Source organism: Leucoraja erinacea, unplaced genomic scaffold (genome assembly GCF_028641065.1).
Source record: "Leucoraja erinacea ecotype New England unplaced genomic scaffold, Leri_hhj_1 Leri_539S, whole genome shotgun sequence".
NCBI classification, from domain to species: domain Eukaryota; kingdom Metazoa; phylum Chordata; class Chondrichthyes; order Rajiformes; family Rajidae; genus Leucoraja; species Leucoraja erinaceus.
In genome coordinates, this window is record NW_026576442.1 from 1 (window position 1) to 13,764 (window position 13,764).

At 46.3% G+C, this 13,764-nt stretch overlaps 1 pseudogene; it reads right to left on the minus strand.

Moving 5' to 3' along the window:
• Positions 1-118: 118 nt before the first annotated feature.
• Positions 119-5,896, minus strand: LOC129694086 (up-regulator of cell proliferation-like; annotated as a pseudogene).
• Positions 5,897-13,764: the final 7,868 nt, after the last annotated feature.

A 13,764-nucleotide genomic window follows, 5' to 3' on the forward strand; every position in this document is an offset into this window, starting at 1 on the left:
TTCTATGTTCTTATAAACCACACAGCACGGATCTCTGGGGCACATCACTATTCACAGACCGCTGGTCCAGAATACAACCTTCCTCCACCACCTCTGCTTCCTTCCATGAAGCCAATTCTCTGTGCAGTCAGCTGGCTCTCCTTGGATCCATGCGATCTAACCTTCTGGAGCAGCCACTATGTGGAATCTTATCAAAGGTTGGCTGAAGTCCATACAGACAAAGTCTACAGCTTTGGCCACAACCTTTTTGGTTACTTCAGCAAAAGCAATTTTAATAAGCAATTGGTTGAAACTCTCTGCTCTGCTAATTGTTTTATGATTTATAATCAGATTTGAATTTTAATGTTGTGTGATTTTCTCTGCCATTTCCTTTATAGGGACGTAGTTTGTCCATTTCTACGTCTAACTGAGTGATGTCATGTAGAGGCACCTCACCAAGACTGAATGTTTGTGTTATACGTCTTATTCAGATCTCCCCTCACTTCATCCCAGTCAATGTTCCAGGCTTCATCGATCTCTGCAGGTTTTGCATTGTATGTTTCAGCAAACTGCTCATTGAATGTGTAGAAAACCTTCTTCCAATAGGATGCTGCCTGTGAGGAAATTTCCCGCTGGATGGTCCAGGATTTGTAGTAATCATTGACAGTTTGGTAATCCTTGTAGGGTTTGTATTCCCAATTTGTGTCGCTATTTTTAAACAATCCATTGCCTGCGACTAAAACTGTGCAGACGTCATTTACAAGATGTTTACTTTCTATGAAGCGATAGCCATTGAGTCCTCTAGGTCTGTGCTGCTTACAAGAGTGCTGTGAGTGTACCGAGGTCTCTGAATCACAGAAAACCCCACAGAAAGGACATTTCTTGGTACAATTGAATAACCCTTTGAACAGCTCATCCCTGGGTTTAATGGATAATTCTTCAATCTTTGCTTGGACATCCCAGCCTGTTACCTCACTGAGGAGTCTCTGCTCCACCACTTCAATAGATGGCAGAACTGCTTCTGCCCATTTCTTGCCATCACCGTCACTGTGAAACAGAACGAGTTTCATTTCATCTTTGGGCATTGAGATCCTGTCCTTTAACTTTTCAACAAACATGTCCAGGAAGCTCTGAGCATTTCCAGCAAAGTTCTGCATCACTGCATCCTCAACAATTTCTTTAGCTTTCCCAGTGATCTGTGTGAGGATTCCTTTAGCCAGACGGGTAAGCATGCTCTCTCCATCACGTTGTGTCGTGCAGTGTTCAATAACCTGCTGACGGAGCCAGTCTTTGGCCAAATTCTCAAGATCAGTGATATACCGGTGATAGTCATGAAATGTACCCCTTTGTTTCAGGTACACCAGGAGGGCCACAGTGAAGTTGTTGCGGAGACTGTACTTGCTCTCAGTGTCATTTTGTTTCATATCATCCACGATGTTCACACTGAGATCCTTGAGGGTGGCATCTCTGAGAGCTGGCAAGAAATAAGATTGTGCAAACCGTTCGGCTTGTCTCTGGTTCTCATCCTGTTGTGTGTAAATATCAATGAAGAGATCAATGTATTGACCCTTCATGTTTTCCAGTCTTTGCCGCGGGTCGTGTTTCTGGGTGTACCTCCTGTGCATCTCTTGGAATCTTGGTACAGCGTAACCACACAGGTGAAGTTTAAACTCAGTCCTGAATTCCTCACTCATTGTGAAGTTTGGGTGTGAAATATTGTTAAATTTCTCCTGTATAATATGCAAAAGTTCAATACAATATCTATTGTCATAATCCATGTCCATTTTTGTGATGTCACTGATCCATTGATGGCATTCATCCTCTAGGGACTGTGTTATCATTGCTGCCTGATTAACATCTGATTGGTGCGAGGATATCCTGATTGTGGTTTTAACACGTCTCGTCCATATCGCATTGATGTGTTTTCCTTCAATTTGAAAGCACTTAGTTCCCTGTTTACAGAGAGATTTTCTTTTTAGCATTTCATTAATCACCCTCCCTTGAGTTGCTGTGTTCTCCTGAGAAGATTTTCAATCTCCAGTTCGATGTTTCTTTCTCTACAGAGCTGATAGTCCAGCTGTGACAGTGTGTCTTGCCACATCTTTCCAAAGGCAGTTTGCAGTTGCTCAACAACCAACAACTGATTTGCCCCTTTACACTTTAATAAAAGCTCCTTGACCTGTTGTTCGATCTTCTTGTGAGATTTATTCCAACTATCATCCACTTCCTGCAGTCCCACACATCTGTTCACGGCATCCTTACATCTCTGCATTGAATCATCCTGAAGCCGTCTGCATAAACTGGAGATACTGAGCTTGAATTCCTCCCTGTATTTCTCCATCAGCTGCACGTTATCAGCCCCACTTTCAAACAGAGCTTTTAGTTTATCCAGAGTCTCACCCTCCCTTTTGTTAATCTCCGTCCTGATCTCACGTTCCAGTGTTTGAAGCAGTGGGTTGAGGTCACCACTGGCATTGTTTACTGTGTTTTCAGCCTTGTTTCCCCAGGAGTGTGTGAGAATTTGCGGAGCTCCCACTCCCAGTCCTTGTACTTCACAGAGAGCTGGTTGTAAGCCTCTGCGACTAGACTGTTCTGGAAGCTGAAAATGAAATTCTCATGTTTCACCTGCTCCCAAAGGCCAGTCATCCATTTGGTGAAGTCTGGGATTGTGAAAGCTCCTTGGTCTGGTTTCCCTTTGAGTAAACATTGAATGAGACTCTCCTTCAGTTGGAAGACGTGTTCACTGTAGCCAGTGTTGACGGCAGCCATTGGGGGTGTACCTTGCCACAGACCAGGGATGTACTAGTTGTCCTTGTCAGCATCATAGTCCATCACATCACGGAACGTAACTCCATCCACCTTCTCCAGTTTTGCTGCAGCCTCTGTCATCTTATCCAGCTGTTCCAGCAGTTTCTGACGGCCTCTCAGATTGTGATCATGTGCGCTCACATCTCCAACATTCTGGTGGATAAATATACACTTTGGTCTTTTCCCCGTCAGTTTCATGCGGAGTAAGGAATGAACAACAGTCTGTAAAATATCTTTCATCTCTGCGATGTTTTCCATGCCTATGTTTACCAACGTTATGTTGCTTAATCCCACCACGAATGTTGCCAGCTCATTGTCGTGTTCGTAGCTGTCTGTTAGTGTTGCAAGTTCTGGAGCTCTCAGCCCCTCCGTGTCAATGACCAGGATGAAGTCACAGCCCAGCTCCTCCGCCAGTTTCCCTGTGACCTTCATCAGCTGCATGTAGGCCCCTCGAGTACATCGGCCGCTGCTCACAGCAAACCGCAAACAGAACATTGTATTGAGGAGCGTGGACTTGCTTGTGCTCTGAACTCCAATCACTGTCAGCACAAACACTCTGGATGCACGTCCCACCTTCTCGGCCACTGCTTCCAGTACAGCAGTGATCCATGAAACAGGAACGTTGGAGACGTCTCCATCAATGAGCTCCAGTGGGAACCCATCCAGCAACAGTTCAGCAGCAACACCCGGTAACAGAAGCACATGTGGGTGGATCTGTGTTAGTTGCTCTATGTTTTGTTGTGTGACTGAGAGTTCATAAACCTGGCCCAGTTCCCTCATGAAGTGCTCAAGTCCCAGGGAACTATCAGTCATCTTCTGATCCATGTCCTTCAGCTCCTTGACCTTCTGCTTTGAGTCTTTGCTCAGTTCTTTATAATCCCTGCGCAATCCTGCCATGATTTTCCTTGATTTACTGTCCAGCATCAGCTTCAGCCATTGCAAGGAAATGGCCCTGTCATCCCCACCAGGACAGGTGAGGTAGTCAATGAATATCTGCATCTCCACCGACAGGCTCTGTCTGAGCTGAGCTTCCCGGATTCTATTCTTGTCTTGGTCCAGCTCGTGGTTATACTTCTCTGTGGTTCTGCCCCCACGGAGTTTCATCCGAGACTTCTCTTTCTCAACTTTAGACAGTCCTTGCCAGGGCTCTCCATGAAAGGGCAGCACTCTCTTTTTATACCCAGTGATGTCTGCAGGGTCAAGACTGCCCAGTATTTTGGTCAGGTCCTTGGCCCGTTGTATTTCAGGCTGATGTTCATCGACCTGAATCCCACTTTCTCTCGCAATGTCACCCATTTGTTCCAGACTCAGGAAGCTCTGGTCCCTGTCCATCACTAGAATCACTTGTTGTATCTGGGAACAAAGTTTTTCCACAAGTTTGTCCCTGTTTACATTTGTCCGAACAATGCATTGTTGAGGTTGTAACTTCAGATCTTTGAACAGTTTCTTTATCTGCTCAGGGGTGATGTGTTGCTCACTGATGTTAGTGTTCACTATCAGAAAGAGTTTTGCCGGTGACTGTGCGAGAGAGGTGAGGAATTCTCTTTCCTTCTCACCGATAACGTCAATGAAAATAAAGAGAGCAGCAGAGACTTTTGCCAGAAACCGAGTGTGTCCCTGGTAAGTTTCAGCATCACCTCGGAGGTTGATGAATGCAGCAGCCTCCGGGAAAATGTCCGTGTTGCTCTTCCCAGAAGGTAGATACCAGCTGATCTCAGCCATCCCATCCGATATCCTACGGGGCACATTCCCACATTCCATCCCGGAGTGCAGGAAGATGTTCTGCTGCAGCTGGGTCTGGCTCAAGGTGAGATTGAGGAGTTTGGATTTGGACACCGTGCACCTTCCGAGTCTGAGGAAGGAGACAGTTGGCACGGTTGCTGTCACGATGGGCATCTCCACAACGCGGCTGTTTCCTGTGGGAGATTGTGGGCACCATATTTTAACAATGGGCCTCATGGCCCAGAGGAGAAGGGTGGCACCAGGCCCTTCCATGGGTCCCCTCACCTTGTCCCTGGTGTAACTGTGCCCTTCTTGCAGCAGAAAGGGTAATGCAAGTTGGCACAGAGACATCTTCAGCATCAGTTCCTGCTGGAGAGAGTGGTCGGCACAGAGGAAAATGGCAGCAATGATATCCAGAGGGTTAATCCCAGAATCTCCTGGCCTTTGTGCTTGAAAGAAATCGTTGAAATCTTCAACGTCACCTTTGTTGTCTTTTGAAGATTGATCAGGGGCCCATTCAGGATTCCTCGCCAGAGAATTAGCTGAGAGGATCCTTTGGAGAAATCGCCAAGGAAGATCTTCGGGTCGAGTTGGTTTGTGGTCATCCAGTTTATCCCAGGATACCTCCCGCATGGACGTCAGTGACAGTTTGTGAGGATAATGATCCTGTAAACCTAAATCCCTCACAAGTTGTAGTGGTCTCCGATTTTCATCCTGGTTATTTCCAGCTGGTAGATCACCAGCCGTTCCCTGTGGCAGACCTGGTGAATGCCGGTGAGATGGATCCTCTGATCCCCAACTGTCTCCATGGTCGACCTCTCTCTGTGGTTTGGACATCAGGTCCTTGGCCCGTTGTATTTCAGGATGATGTTCATCGACCTGAATCCCACTTTCTCTTGCAATGTCACACGTTTGCTCCAGACTCAGGAAGCTCTGGTCATTCATTAGTTGTGGAGTGTTCAGGTTTTCAGACCAGCTATTTACAGTTGATGAAACACTCGCCATTTCCTCTGAACGGGTGAATGTACTTCCTGGGATCTGTATGCTCTTTCCCAGAGAGGTGGTTCTTAACCTGGAATTCCCAGGATGTCAGGGCTCCTGTCTTGTATATTGCAGTTGGGTGAATCTTCACCAGTTGTACGTTTCTGCCCCAGTATCTACCTTGAGGTCTGGGCTCCTATTCCACAATATTGCACGGTGCCTGGATACTGGCCCAGGATTTATCGAGTTGTCCGGTCTCCTGTTCCGGGATATTTCACAGAGCTCAGATGTGTTGGGGTGCTGGAGTTCCTATCCTGGGATCACAGGGCTGGTCACTTCTTTGGTTCTGACTGACAATCCTCTTGTTGTCCTGGCACCGTGTGTTTCAAGTACAGTCGGTGTGTGATCATCGTGAGTACCTGGAATTGGTCACCAGAATTTTACATGGCCTTGGAATTGGATTATTATTGTCACATGTATCAAGACACAGTGAAAAACTCTGCATGCTATCCAGTCAAATCATACCATACATGATACAATGAAGCCTTACAAAAGTACAAGTAGCACAAAAATAAATATACCAGTGTAGAATGTAGTCTACCGTGTTAGTTACAGTGAAAGCGCAGATTAAAAAGTACAAGAACCTCAATGAGCTATTTTACTTCGGAGTCATGTGAGTGACTACGTGAAGAACCCCGCTAGGACGCATGCGTGTCATATCGCTACACGCATTGCAACGAGTCACAGCAGGGGGACGATGTCCCCTTTAGCGGCAGAATCAAAAAGCCGACAACAGCAGGTAAGGGACTCTGCGTTTTTCCAACTTACTTTGCAGGTGGGAAAATGGACAGAGCGACTAGTAGGAAGGCTGCGATTAAGCTGCAGGGGGAGAACCGCGGAGTTGCGGGCAGCCAGCAGCAACAGCAGCAGCCGACGGCACGCCAATCTCCCAACGTGGGATCAGCTGTGCCCGACTTCGCTCCCGCACCGGCAAAATCCACTCCTCGGCTGGAAAGCGAAGCAAAAGACGGATCGAATGCCAGACTCAGACGAGTCTGACTTTGAGCAGCCGCGAGCAGCCAGTGGCTAGCATTGATTACATGTCCTTTAATCAATTACAGACACAGGCTCTATCAGACACCATGGCACGGCATTTACCTCCAGATAACTGCAAGTCATTACATGTTCCGAGTGTAAACCAGTGCATCTGGAAGCCTGTGGGGACAGCAATTCGAACCAGTGATTTAAAAATTCAAAAGGTCCTAAAAGCATTAACGGCAGGAAGAACAGCTTTTGCCCGAACTTTGAAGGAGACAGATATGACCCAAGACCACAAGGATGCACTGGCTCCATTGTGCAACTCACAGTATGAGTAGAATAACATTAGAAAAAGTCCAATCCAACCAGCATTGGACCCCAAATTTGCCGGCCTTTGTAAACCAGGAACCTCCAAACCGTCAATTCTATTGTTTGGAGGGGATTTACCCAAACAATTTAAGGAACTGGATGAAGAGGCGAAAATGCTGGGGCTCATAAAGGCAGCCACCAAAACATACTTCGGCAAAAAATATCAGCCCTACGGACCTCCCAGACGGCCAACACACAGCGCAGGGAGCACAAAAACCAGGAGCACCCAACAGCGGTCTTTTTTAGGGCATGGCCCAGGACGACCGCCCTGGAAAATGCGCCAGCCTCCAACCCAACAACAGACCCAAACAACGGCGCCTCAACGTCCACGAAATATGACGAGGAAATAACACACCTACCACTGGTAACCATGGAGGTAGGTGGGTCTGGTTCCTTAAAAATTAAAGGGAGCACGAAAGTTGGAGGGAGGTTACGATATTATTTGGATACATGGAATAAGATAACTCTAGACACTTACATTCTAAGCAGTATCCAGGGTTATACCATAGAATTTATACTAAAACATAACCCACCAGTACAGCATGCACCGAACCGAACGTTCGTGCTCACAAGCATAGAAAAATCTAAAGCACATGCTGAACTACAACGACTACTTAAAAAAGGAGTAATTGAATTGGCAATACAGGGCAGTACCAAATGGTCTAACTTCAGCCCCCAGGTTATTCACAAAAATTTTGAAACCAGCCTTGGCGTTACTGCGAAAACAAAAACATATGGTAATGGCATATCTGGATGACATATTTATTGTTGGCAAAACTTTGGAATTGGCTAAACTAGCAATAACAGCCACGAAACAACTGTTCGAAGAACTGGGATTCATCATCCATCCAGTTAAGTCTAAATTAACACCTTCAACAAAAATGGATTACCTGGGGTTCACCATTAACTCGGTTCACATGTCAGTGACTTTGCTGATAGAAAAGGCTACAGCCTTAAAAGAGGCTTGCAGCAAAATCATTGACATCACCAAACCCTCCATTAGACTGGTAGCCAGGATAATTGGGAAAATAGTGGCCGCATTTTCAGCCACACAATTCGGACCTTTACATTATCAAAATTTACAGTGAGCTAAAATAAGAGCACTCAAAATTAATGGGGGCCATTTTGACAGGCCAATGGAGCTACCTACAGAAGCCATTATAGAACTAAAATGGCGGGAACACAACAGCAAGTATTGTTCCAACCCATTAATTATCAGCAACCCGTCTATGGTACTACAAACTGATGCCAGTGCACTTGGTTGGGGAGCCACCAATTCCATCTCGAGCTGTGGAGGGAGATGGAATGCACAGGAAGCATCATTATTAAAAACACGGGGTATAAACTACCTGGAAATGTTAAGTGCATTCCATGGCCTTAAGTCATATTGTTCGGGGTTAAATCACCAGCATGTTAGACTACAGATTGACAACACCACCGTGGTAGCATATATCAACCATATGGGTGGAAATAAATCGACATCATGTGACAATCTTGCCAACGTCTTCGGTAGGCGGCGCGACTCTCGTCAGCAGCGGACTCTGCAGCCCGTCTGCGTTTTTATTATTTATTGTCTATGTTTTTATGTAGTTTTTGTTATTTTTTGTTGGGGTGTGTATGTGGGGGGGTGGGAGGGAGGGGGTAACTTTTAATCTCTCCCTGCACGGGAGACCCGACCTTTTCTTTGTCGGGTCTCCATTGTAGTTGGGGCTGCAACGAGGAGCGGCCTCCAACAGGAAGACTGGGGGCTCTGGTGCCGACGACTCACCTCACCGTCGCGGAGCTGGCCGAGTCCGGAGCGGGTGGAGCAGTGGTGGAGCGCTGCTGCGGCCCGACCTCCGGAGATTCGGAGGCTGCAACTGCGGGTCTGGCGGACGGCGGCACCGGGAGCCCGCGGGTCCCTGGAGGGAGACCGCTTTTCAGGGCTCCCGCAACGGTGACTTCTCCCACCCGAGTTGCGGGGTCGAAGAGCTCCTGGAGCGGGGCCTCACAGCACCGCCCCGCGCGGCTTGGAATGGCCGCAGGACTCTGCGAGCGCACACCGGGGGCTCCAACACAAAGACCCGGTGTGCGACCTTGCATCACCCGGCGTGGCTTTAATGGCCGCGGGACAATCGCCATCGCCAGCCGGGGGCTTTGACTTTGACATCGGGGTGGGGGGAGAGTGCAGTGGAGAGATAAGTTTTTTTGGCCTTCCATCACAACGAGGTGATGGATGTTTATGTAAATTATGTTGTGTCTTGGGTCTATTTGTTTGTAATGTATGGCTGCAGAAACGTAATTTCGTTTGGACCTCAAGGGGTCCAAATGACAAATAAATTGAATCTTGCTCTTGATCTTGAACACAATTTGGCAATGGTGCATCCAGAGGAAAATTTGGATATCAGCTACCTACTTACCAGGTAAACTAAATTTAGTGGCAGACACCAGGTCACGCAAATTCAATGAAAACACTGAATGGATGTTGGATAAACATGTATTTGCTGAAATTACAGCACGGTATGGAACACCAGATATCGATCTTTTCGCATCCAGGCTAAATCACCAATTACCAAGTTATGTTTCATGGGAACCAGACCCTGGGGCAGCAGCTACAGATGCATTTTCGCTGCATTGGGGGAAATTGTTTATTTATGCATTCCCTCCTTTCTGCCTCATCAGTCGGGTACTAAGGAAAATACAACAAGACTCTGCATCTGGGATTCTTATAGTACCCGATTGGCCTACTCAACCATGGTTCCCGGTGATACTAGACATGGCATTAGAACCGTGCATCACCATTCAACATAGACCAAATTTACTGGTCCATCCAGTAACACAGGAAAGTCACCCCTGTCATAAACATACCAACTTATTAATTTGTAGAGTCTGAAAGCGCCTCTACAACACATGGGACTGACGGACCGAACAATGGACATGATTGCATCGGCCCACAGACAGTCCACCAAAAAACAGTACTTGGTGCACATCAAGAAATGGGGGAAGTACTGTCACGACAATAACCTCAACCACAGGTCCAACAATATTCCGTCTGTTCTGGAATTTCTGGCCAGTCTACACTACGATGAGGGGCTCAGCTACAGTGCCATCAACTGTGCCAGAAGTGCTCTGTCAAACTACCTATGGCAAGGAACAGAGCGGCATTCTGTAGGGACTCACCCCCTGGTAACCAAACTAATGAGGGGCATTTTCAACACCAATCCCCCAAGAACCAGGTACGCCCAAATTTGGGACGTGAGCATTGTATTGACCATGTTGAGAAACTGGTCTCCACCAACAGCTCTGTCCCTACAGAAACTAACAATGAACACGGTCATGCTGATGGCTTTGGTCACGGCACAAAGGGTCCAGTCGCTACAAAAACTAAGGCTGGACAACTTGACCACTTCATCTGGGAATTTGATTTTTCTTATCCATGACTTAATAAAACAGAACAGACCGGGAACAGCAGGACAAAAAATAGAATTCAGGGCCTACCCGACGGATGACCGCCTCTGTGTAGTAACTCATTTACAATATACATTGAACAGACAAGAATCATCAGAGGGAAAGAAATGGCACTGTTAATTAGCCACAAACAGCCACATAAAAAATAACAGCCCAGACCATCTCACGATGGCTAAAACAGGTCCTAATGAAGGCAGTAGTAGATACTAACGTGTTTAAATCTCACTCCACCAGGGCTGCAGCTACATCGGCAACAAAACAGTTGGATGTTCCTATGGACCAAATCCTCAAGACGGCAGGATGGTCAACGGAAAGAACGTTCCAACGATTTTATCATAAACCGGTCATGGAACCTGGAACATTTGCAGAAACACTTTTAAGTTCTGTAATATGATTTACCCATAAATAGGGGCTATGATTTGGATTTAATAAAAAAAAAATGTTTGTTGTTGTTTCAAGATCGTATTGATATGTAATGATGTTAACACTATTCTCCCCACAATCAAGGCAGAAGTGAGGCATGGACTCGTTTCCACGGCATAGAATCACAGAGCTTTAAAATCTTCACGTAGTCACTCAGGTGACTCCGAAGTAAAATAGTAAGATTAAACGAGAACTTACCAGTTTGAAGTTTGATCTGTTATTTTATGGGGAGTTACGATGAGGGATTACGTGCCCTCCGCTCCCACCCTTGATCATATACTGAACTGGTATCTCTTCTCTAATCTTACTATGTTTAGTCATTATAGTTATCTGTGATTGCACACCGCTGCTTTGAAGAATGACACGCATGCGTCGTGGCGGGGTTCTTCACGTAATCCCTCATCGTAACTCCTCATAAAATACAGATCAAACTTCAAACTGGTAAGTTCTCATTTAATCTTACTATTGATGTTGGTTTATTATTGGTATTACTGTTGTTAGATTGTGAGATTGGGATTATCCCTTTACATAATGGGAGGACCATTCAACAAACTGACAGAAGCAGGGAAGTAGCCTCTGCCTGACGGAAGAGTGGGAAATGAGGGAATGACCCTGGTATGAGCGGTCTTTGATTATGTTGGCTATTTTCCTGGGGCAGCGTGAAATGTTAATGTAGTCCATGGTTGGGGGTGGGGAGGGGGGAGTCTGGTCTGTGTGATGGATTGGAATATGTCCACAACTCTCTGCAATATCTTATGGTCTTGTGCAGAGAAGTTTCCAAACCAAGTCGTAATGCGTTTGGAAAGAATGCTTTCTGCTGTGTATCTTTTTTGAGGCCACATCTGAAGGACTGTGTGCAAACCTCGTGCCCTTACCTAATGAAAGGTGCACTTTCTATAGAGGGAGTGCATTGAAGATTCTCCAGACAGTTTCCTGCGGTAAAATCAGAGAATCCGGGAAGTGCTCACAGATGTATGCAGTGTCTATAGAGAGAAAAACAGTCCAGGTTTCAGGTTTACAAGGATTTGTCACACGAGGAGAAATAGAGTAAAGCTGCCCTCTATTCTTGGTGTTAAATAGACTGAGCGGTCTTGTAGAAACTTGTGAAATTCGACATTGATAGACTGGACACAGGGAGGAGGTTTCTCCTGGCTGTGGTTTCCAGGGCCAGGGGCACAATCTCAGGGTAAGGGTGGGTTATAAATGACCAAGATGAGGAGAAACCTCTTCACCTGGAGGTTGGTGGATCTTCAGAGTTCTCGACCCCAGAGTTCTCTGGAGACTCAGTTACTGAGTTCATTCAAAACAGTGATTGGTTGAATCCTACAGGCCAAAGGAACTAAGTCGGCAGCAGTGGTGAGTGAGGAGGACCTGGAAGAGAGGATCTGGAGAGATGGATGCATAAATAGATCTCACCCAGCTCCCGGAGACCAGCAGCAGAGCTGGAGTGGATGTCAAGAATCAGACAGTGATGCCTGGCAGTGGTGGCAGTGATATGGTGTGCAGCAAATGTGGATAATTCTGTCTCTACTTCCTACCATCATTCACTGATGTAAGAGTAAAGGTAGGGGTGGTAAATGGTAACAGGTAGAATTGAGAGGAAGAAGGTGGTTAGTGTAATCAGCACTCTAAATTAAAGTGAGTGACAAAGGGCTTAGTCCAAGGTGCCCAATGTGGGGAATTGAAACATTTCCAGTTTCCTGTTGGCCATGTGTGCAGGAGGGATGACCCGCTTCAGCCCCTGACTCAATGCATTGGCCATTTGAAGTCATAGATTCATAGAGCTGTATGACACAGAAACTGGCCATTTGGATGAATTCCACCATGTTGCCCAACCAAGCGAGTCCCTCTTAGAAACATAGAAACATAGAAATTAGGTGCAGGAGTAGGCCATTCGGCCCTTCGAGCCTGCACCGCCATTCAAAATGATCATGGCTGATCATCCAACTCAGTATCCCATAGGGTGAAACCACCATAAAACCACACAATACACCACACCCATAGTTCAGTAGACATTCAGTGTGTTCAGTTGATTCACAGCTCAGACAGAGTCGTGACCTCTCCCTCCCCCATCATGCAGAGACTAAGCCACACCCACACTTCTGGGTTTTATAACCCTTCCCCCTCCGACCAGAAAAGGTGTGGCCTTCATGGCGTGATTGACAGGAGAGAGATTCTCAACATTCTCAACATTCTCAAACACTAATAACACTTTTATTTTTCATTGATGGGAAGAATCCTCTGCACCTGCTGAGGGGAGGGGGACTAAGATGGCCAAAAATCATAGCTGTAAGTGGTAGCGTTTTATCTAAAATCAATATACAGTGCAAACAGGAAGTTACCCAAAGCACCCAAACCACCATTTGCAGAAGTGCCTTTCAACTTCAAGCCAAAGCACCCAAACCGCCATTTGAAGGAGTGCCTTTCAACTTCAAGCCAAAGCACCAAAGCCACCATTTTCAGTAAGTAGTGCCTTTTAACTTCAAGACAAAGCACCCAAACAACCATTTGCGGGCAGAGCATTTTTACTTCAAACAAACCATGTTTTCATTTTCAAACCACATTAAAGGGACTCACAGTTGAGTAGACATTTGTTCAGTGTTATTCAGAGCTCAGAGAGATGTGACCCTTTGGCTTCATCAATCTCGCAGAGAGTGAGTGAGGCACAGCATTTCCTGGTTTTATAGCCCCTCCCCCTCCCTCCAGCAGGGGCAGCAGAGAGAATGGTGAATTTTTTTTAAACATTAATATCTCAGTGTTTTGTCATCGATGGGAAAAATCCTCCAATCCCGGAAGGCAGAGGGGGGCTCTGAGCGAGGTGGCCAAAAATGACGGCCCTACGTGGCGGCGTTCTCTCGGAAATCGCATCACAGCGAGCAAAAGAGGTCAAGATCAGACTTTTAGTAATATAGATAGATTATAAAGGATGGGGCTACGCAGTACTTAGAAGTTCACAATAAAATAGGCCAAAGTCAGCATGGTTTTGTGAAGGGAAGA